Source organism: Staurois parvus, unplaced genomic scaffold (genome assembly GCF_062004578.1).
Source record: "Staurois parvus isolate SC_StPar_1 unplaced genomic scaffold, SC_StPar_1.0 ptg000988l, whole genome shotgun sequence".
Lineage (NCBI taxonomy): Eukaryota > Metazoa > Chordata > Amphibia > Anura > Ranidae > Staurois > Staurois parvus.
Window position 1 is genome coordinate 5,440,585 of NW_028318784.1, and position 19,416 is coordinate 5,460,000.

At 43.3% G+C, this 19,416-nt stretch overlaps 1 protein-coding gene across 1 annotated transcript in view; it reads left to right on the forward strand.

Annotated features, from left to right (window-relative positions):
• Window positions 1-4,049: 4,049 nt before the first annotated feature.
• BTG3 (BTG anti-proliferation factor 3) overlaps window positions 4,050-19,416 on the forward strand; it is a 53,406-nt gene continuing 38,039 nt past the window's right edge. Inside the window, exon 1 of the mRNA XM_089657380.1 lies at window positions 4,050-4,195. The gene's annotated coding sequence lies outside the window, so the exon portion shown is untranslated. The remainder of the gene's footprint in view (window positions 4,196-19,416) is intronic.

The following is a 19,416-nucleotide window of genomic DNA, read 5'->3' on the forward strand; positions in this document are numbered from 1 at the left end:
AGTCAAAGGGGTCAGGGTCAGTATATGTTGGGTAGGATTTTTTTGAAACAAGCATTTAAATTAGTATTAGGACCCATTCACACTATGAACTGCATGTGCATAGCGATCCTGTGCGATTCCTGTGCAATTCATTTTGAATGGGCTTAAATTGCACCGCACCAAACGTTGTGCATACACTACTCTTAAACACATGGCAACCAGATTGCATAGTACTTTTGTACGGGGCGAGCAATCACAGTGCATTTGCGACTTGCGTTTGGGGTGTCGTTAACTTTTAACTGACCCCTGCAGCAGATCGCAAAGGCATTGCGACCGGAATGCGGTGCGGGAAGTTATGCAGGAATGCGGCTCTCTTGCACTGCATTCATTTGTGAACGGGCCCTTAGGGTCGGTTCACACTATAGCAATGCAGGTCAGATGCATTTCAGATGCAATTCTGCATGCGTGTTTTTGATGCGTTTTTGGCACATTCTGGTGTGTTTTCAAAGTGTTTTGACAAGTTCCAGTGCATTTGTGATGCGTTCCAGTTAATTTTTCTTCCTCTCTTTTTATTGTATTTAAATAGGGACATAAGCATTCCAGTGCATTTTTGGTGCGTTTTGGTGCATTCTGGTGCATTTTTTATGCGTCTTACCAGTACAGTTCTGTGCAGGAAAAATGCAGCATGTTCTACTTTTTTTTCTGCATCCAGAACACACTGAAACTGCAAGCGCTGATGTGAACTATGACACTGACAACCATATAACCTACTTTCTGTGCGTTTTGGATGCAGAAAAAAGCACACTGAAACGCATGTAGTGTGAACTGGCCCTTAGGGCTAGTTCACATTAGATGCAGTCAACTGCGTTATTTTTCTGCATCAAAAATGCTTTCACAGTGTTTTCCATGTATTCCAATAGCCCTAGTTCACACCAGAGCAGTCAGTTCCAGTCAGTTTCCGATGCAGAAAAAAAAAGTAGAACATGCTGCATTTTGTCTGCACAGAACTGTACTGGAACATGGCAAACTGCATCAAAACTGAACCAGAACAGAGTGTGGTGTGAACTGAAGGCAAAAACGTATTCGGAATGCATCCGGAGTGCGTTTTTGTGGTGTGATCTAGCCCTTAGTGTCAGAAAGTTTCAGTGTGTTTTAGCTAGGATTAAAAAAATGCATTCCCCAGGCCCTGCCCTCGCATGCTCTTTCTCTCCCCTGATGCAGTAGCTCTGAGGTCAGCATTTGAGAACTCACTTCTGTGATGGTGAAGGTACACAGGGGAACTAACCCTTTAACTACTTTTACCAGATTTACCCCCCTTCCTGACCAGGCCATTTATTGCTTTTTGGCACTGCATTACTTTACATGACAATTGCACGGTCATGCACCGCTGTATACCAATGAAATTTATATCATTTTTATTCCACAAATAGAGCTTTCTTTCGGTGGTGTTTGATCACTACTGGGTTTTTATTTTTTGTGCTATAAAAGAAAACAAAAAAACTACAATTTTGAAAAACAAACAATATTTTTCACTTTCTGCTATAAAATATACTCAATAAAAAGAAATTTAAAAAAATCAAATGTCTTCATAAATTTAGGCAAATATGTATTCTGCTACATATTTTTGGTTTAAAAAATGTCAATAAGCATATATTGATTGGTTTACGCGAACAATATAGCATCTACAAACATTTTTTTTTACACTAGTAATTGCAGTGATCAGCGACTCTGAGGAAGAGAGGATTCCCCCCTTAAATCGCATCAGATTTTTGAGCATCCTCTTGCATGTGGAACTCCCGTAGTATTCCAGACCATGGACTCATGTCGGATATGATATGCCTGTGTCTATTTGGCGTTTGTGAGTATATATCTGCCACTTTTTATAAATAAAGTTTGTATTGAGGTAATGCGCAATGCTGGTGTGCTCCTTTCTTTTTCTTGTTTTATAGATCAGTGACTTATAGCAGAACTGCGATATTGCAGGGGACAATCTGACACTTTGTGGGAACCAGTGATACTAACAGAGTGATCAGTGCTAAGTATATGCACTGGCACTGTACTAATGACACTGGCTGGGAAGAGGTTAAACATCTAGGGTGATCAAAGGGTTAAATGTGTGCCTAACCTATGTTTTTGTGTGTACTTTCAGGTGCTTCACTAAGGGATGTGCTGGATTTTATTCCCTGCTGCGCAGGGAAACAAAATCCAGCACATTCCTGCTGACAGGACAGAGCTCTGCTTTGTCTACATAGGAAGAGCTCTGTTCTGTCTTTCTCATTGCCGATCAGTGGGAGCTGGTGGACATCCATTTGCCGGCACCTGCTGATTGGCTTGTGCTGTGTCTAATCACAGCACATCCGGGTCACCAGCAGTGCGCGCATGCCCCCTTCCCAGTGGTGCTGGATAACTTACTAGGTATGCGATCCGCAGCAGGAGTGTCGCTGTATAACTAGATTACGCGGTCAGCAAGTGGTTAAAGTGGAAATCCAAGAAAAATGATTTTTAGAAGTTATATTGAACCAGCTTAGTTACCTCCAAAGACTGGTATCTAGAGCTGCGTGAAATGCTGGGGATGATAAAATTCTTAATTGTATTATATGCCAGATACAACTCCTCTCAAAAACAGAAAGGCAGCAATGGCAGCTATAGGTTCCTGCTGCTGTCAGTCAAATCCTGTGAGTTGAGTGGGGGCGGGGCAGAGCTGCTCTGTGTATGTCTATAGGTGCACACATTGCGGCTTGGGAGCATGCCCAGATGTGCCACCATAACAAGCTGCTTACTGAAGGATTACACAGAAGAGGATAGCGCCAGTGGAGAACCCCAGAAGAGGAGGATCGGGGCCACTCTGGGCAAAACCATTAGACAAAACAGGCAAGTATAAACCTCTTTTAAAGCAAAAAAGTTTTTGACTTTGAAGGGCCAGTTCACACCATAGAAACACAGTTTGGATGCGTTTCTGCATGCGCCTTTTTGACACTTTTTTTTGCGTTTTTTACATGTTTCAGTGCGTTTTTGATGCATTTTATGCATTTTTGACACATTCCAGATGCTTTTTTTTCCTCCTATTTTGCTTAATTTTGTGTCCAGCGCATCTTTGATGTGTTTATGCATTCCATTGCATTCAGGTTTGTTTTGATGCGTTTCAGAGTGTTCTGGTGTGTTTTTGATGCATTTTACCGCGTTCCAGTACAGTTCTGTGCAGGAAAAATGCAGCCTGTTCTACTTTTTTTTTCTGGAACCGAAACACACTGGAACTGCAAGCACTGATGTGAACCATGCCATTGACAACCATATAACCTACTTTCTGACTTTCTGTGCATTTTGGAGGCAAAAAAACCTCCACACTGGACTGCATGTAGCATGAATCACACCTAATATTACTTTAAGATTTTTGTGCCCAGAGTTGTTTTAAAGCGATAATAAACCATTTCCATTTTTAAAAAAAATCCCCTGCAAGGTAAAGACATAATGGACAAGTATGCATCGTATAGTAGCACATTATGTAAAACATACCTTAAAACGAAGCCCTCCAGCGGTTCACTCCTGCAGAGGCTTCCATCTTCACCCGGCCATCTGACTGGCTTGGCTGCGATGATGTCACTTCCACGCATGCGCACGGGAGTCTCGGGATGCGGCGCAGCGCTCTGAAGGAACAACACAGGTATGCCGTTCCTTCAGAGCGCATTCGCCGACTGCAAAAAAAAAATCTTCATCTCCTAAATGGTGCATGTTCAGGAGATATTCATTTTACCTACTGCTAAGCTTTATTATAAGTTTCTCTGTATGTAACAATATACATTGTGGGATTACTACCACTTTAAATAAACATTTTGCCTTTAGCTACATTTTACCCTCAGTTTCACGTCTGATAAACAGTACAGTTTCCCATCATTTCACAAAGCAGACACTTTGGTAAATGCTGAAAGTTCACTTAATGAAAGCTCTTCAACCCCCAGCTATTGGCTCTCTTCCCAAAACAAACATGGCATCCGCGGTTTTCACATCCGGCCTGTGATTGGGTGAAAGCGAGTGCCGGCAGCGGCCTCTAGCCGTGCAAACCGGCAACTGCAGTTGAACTTGGCCCCAGATGGCCACTTGACGTCAGCGAGCGGGAGGGCAGGCGGGAGCTGGCCGGACACGGCTCTCTCCTCCAGCAGCGTCTTGTCATTCCAGGGCAGCGGGCGGCGGAGTCCGGCTTCCATGAGGGCTACTTGGGGTAAGGCAGGAGTGTGAACGGGGCTGGTGTGCGGGAACTTTTCATGCTGGGAGTGTGAAGTTCACTTGCTGGGCTCTCCTCCCATCACTCCCTCATAGACTTCTATGAACTTTTCCTGGAGAGTTCAAATACCCACTGAAGGCAAGGTGTTGCTGTTGCCCCTAGCAACCCAGTCTGTCCTCTCTTCTGATTGGATGATCGGCCTCATACATTTAGAGTTGCTCTATCCAGTTTTCTTTTTCCATATTCTATTTTTGAAGTAGTTGCCCATAGCAACCAATCAGGAATCCTCTGGAATAAGCCGGATTCTGGAAGCTATGTGTACTGGAGTCTGTCCTATAGGGTGGAGTAGCACCTGAGCATGGGAGCGCGGGAAATATGAATGAAAACATTGCGCAGTAAAGTGTCGCCGGGGGTAACCCCAACCGCTGCGGCTTCTGAGCTCGGATTTTGGCATAATGGGTACCTGGGGCTCTCTGGTGCTGGGCTATTCATACTAAGATACACCTACTTTACAACAGTAGCAAACCTGAAAATGTATCGTATTCAGATTACCAATCCTTAGATATGATAGCTGAGTTTTTCTGTTTTTAGGCTTTTTCCTTTTATTTTTTTTGTCTCCGGCTTAAAAAAAAAAAAAAGTTTTTAGAATATATTAAAGTATATGTAATCCCTCACAGTGTAAAATGTATTCAGTGTAATCGGCTCAGCTCCAGGCCTTTTCTGGCACTTTGTTTACATGTTAAAAGCAGTATTTTGTGCTCGAAAATGTCTAAGAACCCCCAAACGCCAAACATTTTATATTTTTTAAAGCAGTGGCCAGAGAATAAATTGTTTTTTGTATTTTTTTTTTACTTTGTCGCTTTTAATGTTTTGTATTGTTTTATTGCTGTCACAAGGAATGTAAACGTGAGAATTTGACAGGTACTCCTTATGGTACAGGTACTCCTGCACTTGAAAGCATTCAAAACACCAAGACCAGTGTTTTTTAATGCTTTCAGTTTTTAAAATAATCACTTCAGTTTCCAAGTAAATGGAAATTGATGTCATGTCATCGCTTCCAGTTTACTGTAAGGGAGAGCCAATCAAAGCTGATTCTAGCTTTGTTTGGCTGTCCGGCCAGCCAGTGGATGTGCTGGCTGGCCTCTGTGGTCTCCCGGTGGGACTGGAGATCCCAAGAGAGCCGGGGGTGGAGGGGAACGTCCCCTACTGCTGCTTGTACAGCAGTCGAGCGGCTACAGGTATCACTCCAGTACAACCACTGAAAGTCCAGCGGCGTGCAAGGTACATCATTGGTCCACAAGTGGGTTAAAGTGGTTTTAAAGGCTCAAGGTTTTTTCCTTCATGCATTCTATGCATAAAGGTAAAAAACCTTCTCTGTGAAGTTTCCCCCCACCCCAGCCCCCACTGATACTCACCTAAGCCCCCTCTTGATCCAGTGATGTGCACTGGAGTCTCGGCTATCCTGGGACTTGCTCTCGTCACAGCCAATGAGGGGAGAGGGAGCGGAGCCGGGACACAGCTCCGTGTGTGAATGGACACACAGAGCAGTGGTTGGGGAGTGCATATGCTCAGGTGCCCCCAAAGCAAGCTGCTTGCTGTGGGGGCAGGCGACAGGAGGGAGAGGCCAGGAGCGCAGGCAGGGGATCCAGGAAGAGGAGGATCCAGGCTGCTCTGTGCAAAACCACTGTACACAGCAGGTAAGTATAACATGATTTTTTTTTTTTTTAAGTCTTTAGAATTCCTTTAAAATAGAAGTGAAAGGCAGTGATAACGTTCCATCTAAGCTCCTTATTCAGCTGAGAACAGAGAGCTGGAGAAGGAGAAATTGCAGGACAGTGAATGAGGGTGGGGGGAGCCCAGGACTGAAGCCAGCGGTTCTGCCGACTGGCCATAGAGATGACCAACGAACAGAATTTCCTAGATCTCTGTGGTCTAACACTGGAAGCAACAAGTATTTTTATCAATTTTGCTTTTGGTCTAATGTAAACAGACCATTGATGGCCTGAGAGCATCAGATCAAACGGGTGAGTTTGATCTGATACTGCAGAGAGATCTGGGGTTTAATAGACCCCTGATCTTTCAGTAAAAGAGGACCTGTCACTGCTCCAGCTATCACAAGGGATGTTATAAAAGTGATCCAAACAAGAAAAAAGACAATGTAAACCTCCCGCTCTCCCCTTTCTGTGCTTGCTTGCAAAGGTGAAGGCAAAGGCATATGTAGGTTGCGCACACATATGCTATATTGCCAAAAATATTGTAACATCCCTCCAAATAATTGGATTCAGGTGTTTCAATCACCTCCATGGCCACAGGTGTATCAAATCAAGCACCTAGGCATGCAGACTGCTTCTACAAACATTTGTGAAAGAATGGGTCGCTCTCAGGAGCTCAGAGAATTAAAGTGTGGTACTGTGATAGGTTGCCATGTGTGCAATAAGTCCATCCGTGACATTTCCTTGCTACTAAATATTCCACGGTCAACTGTTAGTGGTGTTATAGCAAAGTGGAATCAACTGGAAACAACAGCAACTCAGCCACGAAGTGGTAGGCCACGTAAAATGACAGAGCAGGGTCAGTGCATGATGAAGTGCAAAGAAGTCGCCAACTGTTTGCAGAGTCAATAGTTAAAGACCTCCAAACTTTGAGTGGCCTTCAGATTAGCACAACAGTGCGTAGAGAGCTTCATGGAATGGGTTTCCATGGCCAAGCAGCTACGTCCAAGCCTTCCGTGTAGTTTGGTGTCAAGCATGCTGCCACTGGACTCTAGAGTAGTAGACGTGTCTTCCTGGAGTGATGAATCACACTTCTCCGTCTGAAAATCCGATGGACATGTCTGGGTTTGTCAGTTGCCAAGAGAATGGTATTTGCCTGACTGCATTGTGCCAAGTGTAAAGTTTGGTGGAGGGGGGATTATGGTGTGAGGTTGTTTTATAGGGGTTGGGCTTGACCCCTTAGTTCCAGTGATGGGAATTCTTAAGGTGTCAGCAAACCAAGACATTTTGGACAAGTTTATGCTCCCAACTTCGTGGGAACAGTTTGGGGATGGCCCCTTCCTGTTCCAACATGACTGAGCACCAGTGCACTAAGCAAGGTCCTTAAAGACATGGATGAGTGAGTTTGGGGTGAAGGAACTTGACTGGCCTGCACAGAGTCCTGACCTCAACCTGATAGAACACCTTTGGGATGAATTTGAGAGGAGGCTGGGAGTCAGGCCTTCTCCTCTGACATCAGTGCCTGACCTCATAAATGTGCTTCTGGAAGAATGGTCAAACGTTCTCATAGACACACTCCTAAACCTTGTGGACAGACTTCCCAGAAGCTGTTATAGCTGCAAAGGGTGGGCCAACTCAATATTGAACCCTACAGACTAAGACTGGGATGCCATTAAAGTTCATGTGTGTGTAAAGGCAGGCGTCCCAATACTTTTGGCAATCTAGTGTATGTCAGTTGAGTTTGCAGCACACGTGTGGGGTGTTGCCGTGAATGTTGTAGTGAGGGCAAGAATTCTCCTGTGTAACTCTAAACTTGTAACCAGTGAAGGCTTTTAAAGTGTCGCCTAGGGAGATTTTTAACTTCCATAGTTTAACCATTGGGTATCTATTTACTAGGTGTAACATCTTTTATATTTTACAATTTGGTATTATATTGTGTTTGTGTGCATTAAAATTCATTAAAGTGTGTATTTTCCCAAAAAAATTGCATTTGAAAAACCGCTGCATAAATACCATGTGATACTATTTTAATTTCTAGGGCCTCTGCTTAAAAAGGTTTTGGGGGTTCTAAGTAAACTATTTTTTTTTCAGCAAAGAATCCTGTTTTGTACATGTAGGAGAGGAATGTCAGAATTGACCTTAGGGTTAAGTGGTTAACGGCTTTAGCGCTGCCCGATAATAGAAATACTGCTATAGGGTGGCAGCTGTGCGCAAAATCACGTGTGTGTGTGTGTGTATATGTGTATATGTATATATATATGTGTGATTTTACATCTCCGGGTAGGGGCCATGCGTGAGCGCCCTACATGCAATGTCATACGCGGCTGTCAATCACCGGGTCCCAGCTGGTGATTACTTGCCGGCGTCTGGTGATTGCCAAGCATCCCCAACGTGGGGGAGAACCGTTTGTAAACAAAACGGTTCTCTCCCCTCTCAGCTCCTGCACACTGCTTTGCATAGCACAGCCATGCAAAGCAGTGTGCTTACAGTGAAGCACAAACGCAGCCCCTAGTAAAAAGCACACACAGCACAGTTAACCCTTTGCCCCACATGTTAACCCCTTCCTGCCCAGTGCCATTAGTACGGTGTCAGTGCTTTTTATTAGCACTGATCACTGTATTGGTGTCACTGTGGATGTCATTGACACCAAGTCAGTTCCCCCCGTGTCAGCATGTCTGCCGCAGTCCCGCAATAAGTCGCTGATCACTGCCAGGACTAGTAGAAAAAAAAAAAAGCCCAGTGTGTATATATATATATATATATATATATATATATATATATATATATATATATATATATATATATATATATATATATATATATTATTTTTTTTTTTTTGTGCAAAAAATAGACACACAGGCGATATAATAATAATAAAAAAAGCCCAGTATACCGCCATTTGTAAACGCTATAACTTTCGCGTAAACCAATTAATTTATACATATTGGGATTTTCTTTTGCAAAGACAAGTAGCAGAATACATTTTGGCCTAAATACGGCCTGGGCCCAGACTGTTGTCAGCTCCAGTGATGTAGCATAGGCGACGCAGCCAGGCGCAACATTGCTGGGCAGCCTGCAGGTGTCACTGGTGTGTGAGTCGGAGGGTAGGGAGGAGCTGAGCTGTGAGGGCGGAGAGTGGCAGGAAAGTAAAGGGCAGGTTGTGGGAGATGCGGGGCTGTAGAGTAGGAGGGGAGGGTCAGAGGAGCAGAGCTGGCAGGAAGTGTCCCTTGTGTGGCTCCCAGTGACACCTGCTGCTCTGGGGAGACTCCCTGCCTCACCGTGGAACAGGAACCAGTGGCATGACAGCCAGTGCAGCCTCATCAGTGCCCCATAAGTGTAGCCCCATTGGTGCGGCCCCCATCACCGCACATCTGTGAAGAAAAATTCTTATTTGAAAGTTTTTTTGTTTGTTTTTTCCTTTAATTTTCAGTCTTTTCTTAGTGAATTTAGTAACAATTTAGTAACAAATAAAAACCCCAGTGGTGATTAAATACGACTAGAAGAAAGCTCCTGTGCCTGTGTGTCGCGGGGCACAGGAGTCCAATTCAAATTGCGGTCCTCATGACCGCAACGGATGTAAACCAGGGCTTAAAGTGTGACCGTGCTGAAACTTGAAAATTGGCCTGGTCAGGAAGGGGGGTGAAAGTAACCAGTGAGCAAGTGGTTAAAAAAAACTGGCTCCTAACTTTTTTTTTTTTAGTTGGCTTCTAGATTTAAAGCAAATTTGTCAAGCCCTGTAATAGTACATATTTGAGTTATACGTTCTTTGATGTGGATCATTGCCCTCTCTGAAAAGTTATAAATTCCATTCCCCCCCATGGAATCTGTTTAGGATTTCAAAAGTGGATTACTGAACATGAAACTAATGACAAGGGAGAAATCAGTAGCTCTCTCAGGGAGGCATCACTTCCTAACAGTTTTGTAATTTTATTGTCCTGCAGCAATGAAACTGATTATATGTAATGTAGAATACTGCACAACCCTCCCTCCCCCCCCATCATTTTATTAGGTTTTTTTTTTTTTTTTCCACTTATCATATCCTGTCATGGCTCAAATATGTGGCCTGCCTAGGGTCACTGGTTTGTGTTATGGGCTGCTAAATGGTAGCATGTGTCTCAGGGATTGCTATTTAATACCAGTGATTAATGCTTGATATTTTTGGCTTGTTTGGTTAAGTGCATCCTTATCTTGGAGAAGCCTTGACTTTGAAGATTATTATTATTTTTATTATTTAAAAATATATTCGTAATAAGTTTGCCTATTTTATAGTACTGACCAACTGCATGATAAATTACCTCCTTTTTTAGGTTCGTTCTAGAACAGGGGTTGGCTAGCCATCCATTGGGGGCAGGTGACTGGTAGATCACGACCCTTCCTTGCTGAACAACAACCTGGACAAGAGGGGCCATGGTAGCGGAATTTACTGGAACAGACTCTCTGCATTTACCTCCTGCAGCAGTAGAAAGCCTCCACTCCTTCCTACCAGCTTTCAGCTGCTGCAGGAGGTAAATGCAGGGGATCGATTCTAGTAAATTCTACCTCCCTAACCCCCCACCCTCCTGGCCAGGTTCCCCTTCCTTCTGCTGCCCACACCCCCCTGAGGCCTTCTCCTGGGCTTGGCTTGTCTCTGACTTGGACCTCATATACAAAGGCGCACGCTGTCTGTGTTCATGGATATACACCTACTGGGCTGTCAAATAGGGACCAGTGCTGCATCCCAATAGATATGAATGGGACACCTGTGCATCCCACGTGGGCAAAGATGGTCCTCACTGATGTATGGATAGGTACGCCTTTGTGAATGAGGCCTTAACAGATCTACATCTGTATTCTGGGTAAATAACGCCAATATATCCAGGATTAGTTGGCCAGATAGCATTTCTAGAAGGTCAGCTGTGACCGTCCTGTATGTTTCATGACCAGTTTACTTTAAGCTGTCTATGTGGCAGTTTCAAAGTTGCGTGTGAAGTATAGAAACCCTCCAGATCCAAAACCACAACTATATCATTTACCTCCTGTCTGTCATATTACCGCAGCATCTAGCCTCTGCATAGAACTCTGTGCAGACTGCGTCCAGGCCTTCCCAAAACACTGCAGTGCTGAATCTCTTAAAATGGAACCTAGGCGAGCTTTATTCCAGTTGTGTTCTCATTTAGAAGTCATTACATGTAAATACTGACATGAGGCAGAAAAGGATATGTATCTGGAGAGGCTGTGAATTGTGTTTTGCATGATGCTTTAGATGTGTATAAATTGTACCACTGGATATGCAGAAGTTCATGTTTTTTTGTTAGGTGAAACAGTCCCTTTTCACATTCAGACTTTTTTTGGCTGCCAGTCATTTCTAATATGTCATGATAAACCCGTTATTGACATTGCCTGGCTATTTCAACTTGGTGATCACATATAGTGCATTATGTGCTGTGTATGCCCAAACCTAGTAAGGACTTGGCAAACCTGGGTTTTCGTTCTGTGGCTGATTCTTATGATTTGCACCCAAAACACATCAAAATACTGGGAGTCCTTTTGGCCAAGCACAACGATTGGGGTCCTCCTGCTCCTCCAGCATCAGATGTGGACAGTAGTGCTACAGTGCGTGACGCTCATTAATGCTGTTCTTTGCAGCATTCTCCTGTGAGCTCAGGCTGAATGAGGATGCTTGATGTGTCCATGACAACCTGGGCTCATAGGAAGTGGGTTGAATGACTGACTGTGCGTCATTCAGTGTGGAGGTGAGCCAGCAGTAGAGCAGGATAGGTTTGAAGGGCAGTGCTGGATCATGTAGTGGCTTGCGGGAGGGTTTAAGGGGGTTCTAGAGCCTTAAAGCTGGAAGTTTGTTTTTGTTTCTTTAAATTGGGAGTTGCATACAGGGAGCACAACCTACCTGCTAAGATCATGTAATATCAATTTTGAAGGGGAGGCATCACTGTAGGGAGAAGTTACAAGTCAGGCAAATATTGGTTAAACAGAAGAGAAAGGAGTGCACCAGGTCAGTGTAAGTTAAAAACATAGAAACGTTTTATTGCAGAAGACTTTCATTTAAGAATCCTTCAATCAGAATGCAGGATGAGGTGGTAGACAGAAGCAGGACCACAGTACACTCAGATGGATTGATGTCGGCTGCATAACCTGGAAGGGAGCCACTCATGGAAGAGATCTGGAGAGATCACCCCTGTGTTCTGTTAGTTCCACGTGCACCTGTATCCACCTGAGCAAGCTGCCTCCTTCCAGTACTGAGGAGTGGAGGGCAATCTTGCGGTGTAATCCTACTAGCTGCTTCCAGTGGAGCAAGGTGGGTAAAGTAGTGGGTGGAAGAAAAGGATAGCTAGAGAAAGAGAGGCCTCTCTAACTCAGAACACAGGGGTTATTTCTCCAGATCTCTTCCATGAGCGGCTCCCTTCTAGGGTATGCAGCCTACATCCATCTATCCATCCGAGTGTACTGCGGTCCCGCTTCTCTGTCTACCATCTCATCCTGCATGCGGATTGAAGGATTCTTAAATGTGAGTCTTCTGCAGTAAAGTTTCTCTGTTTTTAACTTACACTGACCTGGCGCCCTCCTTTTCTCTTCTGCTTGTCTCCGAGGGATCCCCCACATCCTTGACTAGGAGCTGCCAGTCCCATCCCATGCGCTTTCTTCCCTTGGTCCACTTTCTCTTCATTCTGCCCATTCTTTGGACATATTGACTTTTTGACAACTGTCACAACATCCATTGTACAGTCAGTTCCAATTTCTCATTTATTCATATATGTGTAGTTATCCGTTACCATCCTAGTCATCGTTGTGGGAGCACTGAATATATTCATTGTATTGATGATCATTGTATGTACCAAATATTGGTTAAAACCATTCTCAGTTTGTACTATTTTACACAATGTGAAACAAGATACCAAGGTTGGCTGCTACTGTGATCTGTGACTGTGGCCAGTTCTCTTTAATGACCGTTTCAAAGAGGAGCCCAAGAAACCATTTAATAAGGAGGCCCCTGTTCAGTTGTGATGGTAGCTCAAGATGTATGTAATCCTAGTCCAGTAATGTAATGCACATTCCTGAATTTCACAAGCATTTTTAACTGCATTGTATGTCTCATGACAGACCATGCAGTTAAAAATGCTTGTGAAATTCAGGAATGTGCATTATTTTGTAAACAAGCAACCTGTTGCCAACCGGTCGGTGGCTTTGTTGTCCCCCTGCAATGTACCCATATGTTGTGAGAGAACTGCCTGGCTTATGGGTGCGCACACACGCACCCCCTGCTGCTCTTGCTGTGTTTGGACATGGCATGAGTTTGTCAGCGGTCTCACAGGCAATGCTTTTGGCTGTGACACTGCTGATTGCTGTAGCCAACTATAGCACAGAGGTGTGTTTTTGTAAACCCGGCACACAAATCTGGCTGTTTTTCTTCTCCCCAAACTCGCTTATCATTGAGTTGAGCTCAAGGAAGAAAAGGCAGATCTGTAAGTGAAATCAGCACACATACACTTGTTAGGCACACAGTTAACCCGTTGATTGCCCTCCTGATCAAGATAGTAGTAAACATTTTTTTCGATCATTTTTTAGTTTTTTTTTATATAATAAAAAAAATAGAAAACCCCAGTGGTGATCAAATACCACCAAAGAAAGCTCCTATTTGTGTGAAAAATAAATTTCACTTGGGTACACTGTTGCATTACCGAGCAATTGCCAGTTAAAACAGTGCAATGCCAAATAACAAAAAATGCCCTGGACCTTCCAGAGATCAAGTGATTAAATTGTGTCTGAAGGTGGCTTTTTGCTGATCTAGTTATAGGCTTTTTCTGGTGGCTTTTCACTCAGTAATTTTATTTGCTGTCCATTTACACACAATTTCTTATTTTCTGTGATCTTTATCAGTCATTGTAAGTATGGACAGATTTACCATCTACTGCAGAATTTCCATTGGGGATTGGCTCAAGCCTCTGCATGTCAAAAACTTGCGTAGGAGAAACTTGGACCAAATTAACCTTTTTCCAATCGCTGTTTGTTAGATGTCATTAGGGAGCTTCACTGACAGATCGGAATGGAAAAGAAACCGATTGAAGGCAATATTTACAATCAAAGTGTTGTCAGAGCTTAGGCCATAGGTGACCTTTTTAATTCTCTAAACAAACATACAGCAGTTGAGTTGTGACAAGTACAACTATTCTAGCTGAAAGCTGTAGAAATGCGTTAGACACATTTATGTCAATAACAAGCAACCAAGTTGATCTCCACCTCAGACTAAGACCTACAAATATATTGCCTGCGTCAATTCAAAGTGTTTTTGTATTTACAGCCTTGACCTCCCATAGTTTGTGTTCTTTTAGCCCAACAGTTCGGCCTGAGGGTAGTACAGTCTTATAATATGGCTTGTTTTACTAAGCTGTAGCCTCCGTTCTCTTTCAGCAGAGAGCTGGAAATGACGATCATTGTGGAAAATAACACTGCAGTGTAGCTTGATGCATAAAGCCTGTAGTCTGTAATGAGGCTAAATGTCAGAGCTTGAAGTGCTACAGGTAAACTGCCACTGATTGGGGCAAATGAGCTGAATGTGGTTTTTATGTGTACTTTCAAACTACTCTATACTTTATACAAAGTGAGTGGAAAAAGTTCAGAATAGTGTGGGGGTTTTTTATGTTAGTTTTTTTTTTTTTTTTTTTTTCATGGTGCAGATGTAATTTAGAATGAGCAAATAACTGCATTTATAGGTACTATTTCAGTTGGCTTACTTAAAATGGCAGTTGTAAAGGCTTTTTTTTTTTTTTAAGTAAAAATGTTATACTTACCTGCTCTGAACAATGCTAGTGCAAAGAGCGGCCCCACCCGCTGCTTCCTTACAGGGTTTGATTGATGGCAGCAGAAGCCAGTGGCTGCCTCTGTGCCTATGAGAGAAGAGAGCAGCGATTCTGCTCTCATGCACAGCGCTAGATCCAAAGAGGGGCCAGGCCTTTAGCCTTATGCACACTGGGTATTTTTGATGCTGCTCTCAGTGGCATCTGGTGTGATTGTTTTTTTGTTTTTTTCTTTTTTTTTTTTTGTTTTTTTTTTTTTGTTCTGTTCTGCCTTTAGTCTGTGTCCATGCACACATAGGCATATACAGTGAGGAACAGAAGTATTTGAACACCCTGCGATTTTGCAAGTTCTCCCACTTAGAAATCATGGAGGGGTCTGAAATTCACATTGTAGGTGCATTCCCATGTTGAGAGACAGAATTTAAAAAAAAAATTTGTCTTGCATTGCTGAACAGAAGTATTTGAACACCTGAGAAAATCAGTGTTAATATTTGGTACAGAAACGTTTGTTTGCAATTACAGAGGTCAAATGTTTCCTGTAGTTCTTGACCAGGTTTGCACTGCAACAGGGATTTTGGCCCACTCCTCCACACAGATCTCCTCTAGATCTGTCAGGTTTTAGGGCTGTCGCTGAGCAACACGGAGTTTCAGCTCCCTCCAAAGATGTTCTATTGGATTTAGGTCTGGAGACTGGCTAGGCCACTCCAGAACCTTGATATGCTTCTTACAGAGCCACTCCTTGGTTATCCTGGCTGTGTGCTTCGGGTCGTTGTCATGTTGGAAGACCCAGCCACGACCCATCTTCAATGCTCTGACTGAGGGAAGGAAGTTGTTGCTCAAAATCTCACAATAAATGGCCCCATTCATCCTCTCCTTAATACAGTGCAGTCGTCCTGTCCCCTTCACAGAAAAGCACCCCCAAAGCATGATGTTACCACCCCCATGCTTCACAGTAGGGATGGTGTTCTTGGGATGCAACTCATCCTTTTTCCTCCAAACATGACGCGTGACATTTAGACCAAAAAGTTCTACTTTGGTCTCATCTGACCACATGACTTTCTCCCATGCCTCCTCTGGATCATCCAGATGGTCATTGGCAAACTTCAGACGGGCCTGGACATGTGATGACTTGAGCAGGGGAACCTTCCGTGCAATGCATGATTTGAAACCATGACGGTGCAGTGTTCTACCGACAGTGACCTTTGAAACTGTGGTCCTAGCTCTCCATGTCATTGATCAGCTCCTCCCTTGTAGTTCTGGGCTGATTCCTCACCTTTCTTATCAGTGATACCCCATGAGGTGAGATCTTGCATGGAGCCCCAGTCCGAGGGAGACTGACAGTCGTCTTTAGCCTCTTCCATTTTCTAACAATTGCTCCAACCGTTGATCTATTTTCACCAAGCTGCTTGGCAATTGCCCCGTAGCCCTTTCCAGCCTTGTGGAGGTCCACAATTTTGTCTCTGGTGACTTTTGACAGCTCTTCCCCATGGTCTTCCCCATGGTGGTAGTTGGCGTCTGACTGTGGGGAGGACAGGTGTCTAAAGAGCTCAGACAGGTGTTACTAAGTTAGATTAATGAGTGGAGTAGAGGTGGACTTTTTAAAGGCACAGTAACAGGTCTTTGAGAGCCAGAATTCTTGCTGTTTCTTAGGTGTTCAAATACTTCTGTTCAGCAGTGCAAGACAAATACATTCTTTAAAAATCATACAATGTGATTTCCTGAATTTTTTTATTCTGTCTCTCAGAGTGGGAATGCACCTACAATGTGAATTTCAGACCCCTCCATGATTTCTAAGTGGGAGAACTTGCAAAATCGCAGGGTGTTCAAATACTTCTGTTCCTCACTGTATAGGAGTTTAGAAGCAGGGGCGTTTAGGCAGAAAAAACACTTTATGCACCTAAACACGTGGAAAATGGAGACGTTGATTGGCTCACTATCTCTTTTGCATTAACAAATTTCTCTTTGCCTTTCTTTCCCCACTGGCTGACCAGTACCTGCATATACCCTTGTACAACCACTCCCTGTAATTAATTGTAAAGGGTGGCGGGACACCGCAGCTCTGGACCCCAGGCAGGGAAATACACTGAATTTTATGATTTCAGCCCCAGGTATCTGTGTGCATGAGGGACAAAAGTCCGATTTTGGCCTCTTACACACTGCAGCTTGCAAAAGCTCAGTACAGTGTTTGGTTGTTGGGTGGTGGTGGTGGTGGTGGTGGTGGTGGTGGTTGTTGGTTGGTGGTGGTTTGTTTTTTTTTGGGGGGTTTTTTTTCTGATCTGAAATGCAGCCGTTGTTTACAATGTGCCTGTACACACAAGGCAAATAAGTGCATATGAGCATAAATGTTAATTGGTTTTTGCCTAGGAAAGTGCATATGCACAAAAAATGTGCGAATACAAGCAAAACAAATGCCTGAATTTACATCCAGAAATTCTGATGCTCAAACATCAGTACCGTGTGCAAGAGGCCTTCCAGTTGGAGTTTTCACTGCTGCTAACCTTGCACTTGCCAGTAAGCCATGACATATTACGTACAGTATTGGGTCTCATGCACACATAACATACACCTGTCTATGCTTGGAGCTGGCAGAAAAATCCATTTAACAATGCTTGTTTTGGCATGTAATTACTCATTTCCAAGTGCATAGTGTGAAGCGTGTGTGTAATCTCATATTGGGTATAGCAGGTACTAGAATGACTGTTTACATGCATGTGTGTGTAAATTATGCCAGAGGGGTCTATAAATGCAGGTTTGGGACTTTTTTTTTTTTTTTTTTTTTTTTAAAGCTGATGATTTTCAAGAACTCTGCAAATAGCTCAGTAGGAACATAAAACCAGTTTATCAGAGTTATGAAGCAACACATGGTAGTTTTAAGATGACTGGCAAGCATCATTGGTAAAACATCTGTGAGATGTATGAGTCAGACTGAGCATGAAGTTTCTGTGTTCTGGGATAAGCTGTGTAAAAGTCATAGACCGTGGAAGGAAGAATGGGTGACTCAAGATTCTTATTGTTTAGGGTTTATGGAACGCCAGCAGTTTGCACAGTGCTCTCTATCACAGTACATGCAAAAGCTTAGAATTTTTAAAGACCTCATTGCTTCAAGGTGGTAGTTGTGGTGGTAGTTGTATTGGAAAGGGAACCATTAAGATCTTGTTGCTAGATTCCACTGCTGATCTACATTAGATGGCATTTACTAAGTACTGAAATGGCGTCTGTATTGCGGTGTTCTGCCCCTTTAAAGTAGTATTAAAAGAGAAGTATGAAAAAAGCTTTTTTGGCCACACCTCTCTTGCGGGTCACAAGAGTACTATTACTTTTGTCCTGCTATGACCCAGAGTCCACTGCTAGCAGATTTGCCCTATATAGCCTGTCCAGGTTTATGGCACAGCTTCTCGGAACCTCCAGGTAGTGGAGTACATGTCATCCGTTTCGCAGGATACACAGTTAACTTGAAATTGCTTCTATCTTCTATGGATGCAAGCAGACTCTTCATGCATGGGTGGCTACACCAAGCCCTACAAGAGAAAGGAGCCACCAAAAAAGTGGCAATCGGGAGCAAGCTCATTCTGTATGGAAAGCAAAAGGGAATTCATGAAGGAGCAGCAAAAACTGTAAGGGCTGGTTCACACCACATGCGGTCCAGTGCATGGTGGTGTTTTTTTGTTTTTTTTTTTTTTGTTTTTTTTTTAAATGTAGTATTTTGGATGTTTTTGTGTGGAGTGGAAGTTTCAGGCAAGAAACTCCCAGTGGAGGAGGTAGTTTTTATATGAACCACTTCTTCAAGGTGTAAAGGTGTCATCTGGTGGACATTTTTATATTGGTTCCTTTAGTCTCTTGCCAATTTGATTGGGTGCTTACTTATTTTACACTTTAGGCATATTTTACATATACTCCTACATATTTTTATTACAGTGCCTTGAAAAAGTATTCACACCCCTTGAAATTTTCCACATTCTGTCCTGTTACAACCAAAAACGTAAATGTATTTTATTCAGATTTTATGTGATATGCCAACACATAGTGGCACATAATTATGAAGTGGAAGGAAAATGATAAATGGTTCAACATTTTTACAAATATCTGAAGTACCAGCTTTGCACATCTATAGTGAAATTTTTCTCCACCACTCTCTGTCAGATTGGATGGAGAGCGTCCTGAACAGCAATTCTTGTCTTGCCACATATTCTGAATTTAGGTCTGGAATTTGGGCCATTCTAACACGTGAATATGCTTCTAAACCATTCCATTGTAGTTCTTGTATGTTTAGGGTTGTTGTCCTGCTAGAAGGTGAACCTCCGCCCCACTCTCAAGGCTTTTTCAGACTCGAACAGGTTTTCTTCTAAGATTGCCCTGTATTCTGCTCCATCCATCTTCCCATCAACTCTGACCAGCTTCCCTGTCTCTGCTGAAGAAAAACATCCCCACAACATGACGCTGCCACCACCATGTTTCACAGTGGGGGTGGTGTGTTCAGGGTGACGTGCAGTATTCGTTTTCCGCTACACATAGCATTTTGCTTTTAGGTCAAAAAGTTCAATTTTGGTCTCCTCTGACCAGAGCACCTTCTTCATATGTTTGCTGTGTCCCCAACATGGCTTCACACAAACTGCCAACAGATTCTTATGGCTTTCTCCTTGCCACTCTTCCATAAAGGCCATATTTGTTGAGTGCACAATAGTACAGATTCTACCACCTGAGCTGTGGACCTCTGCAG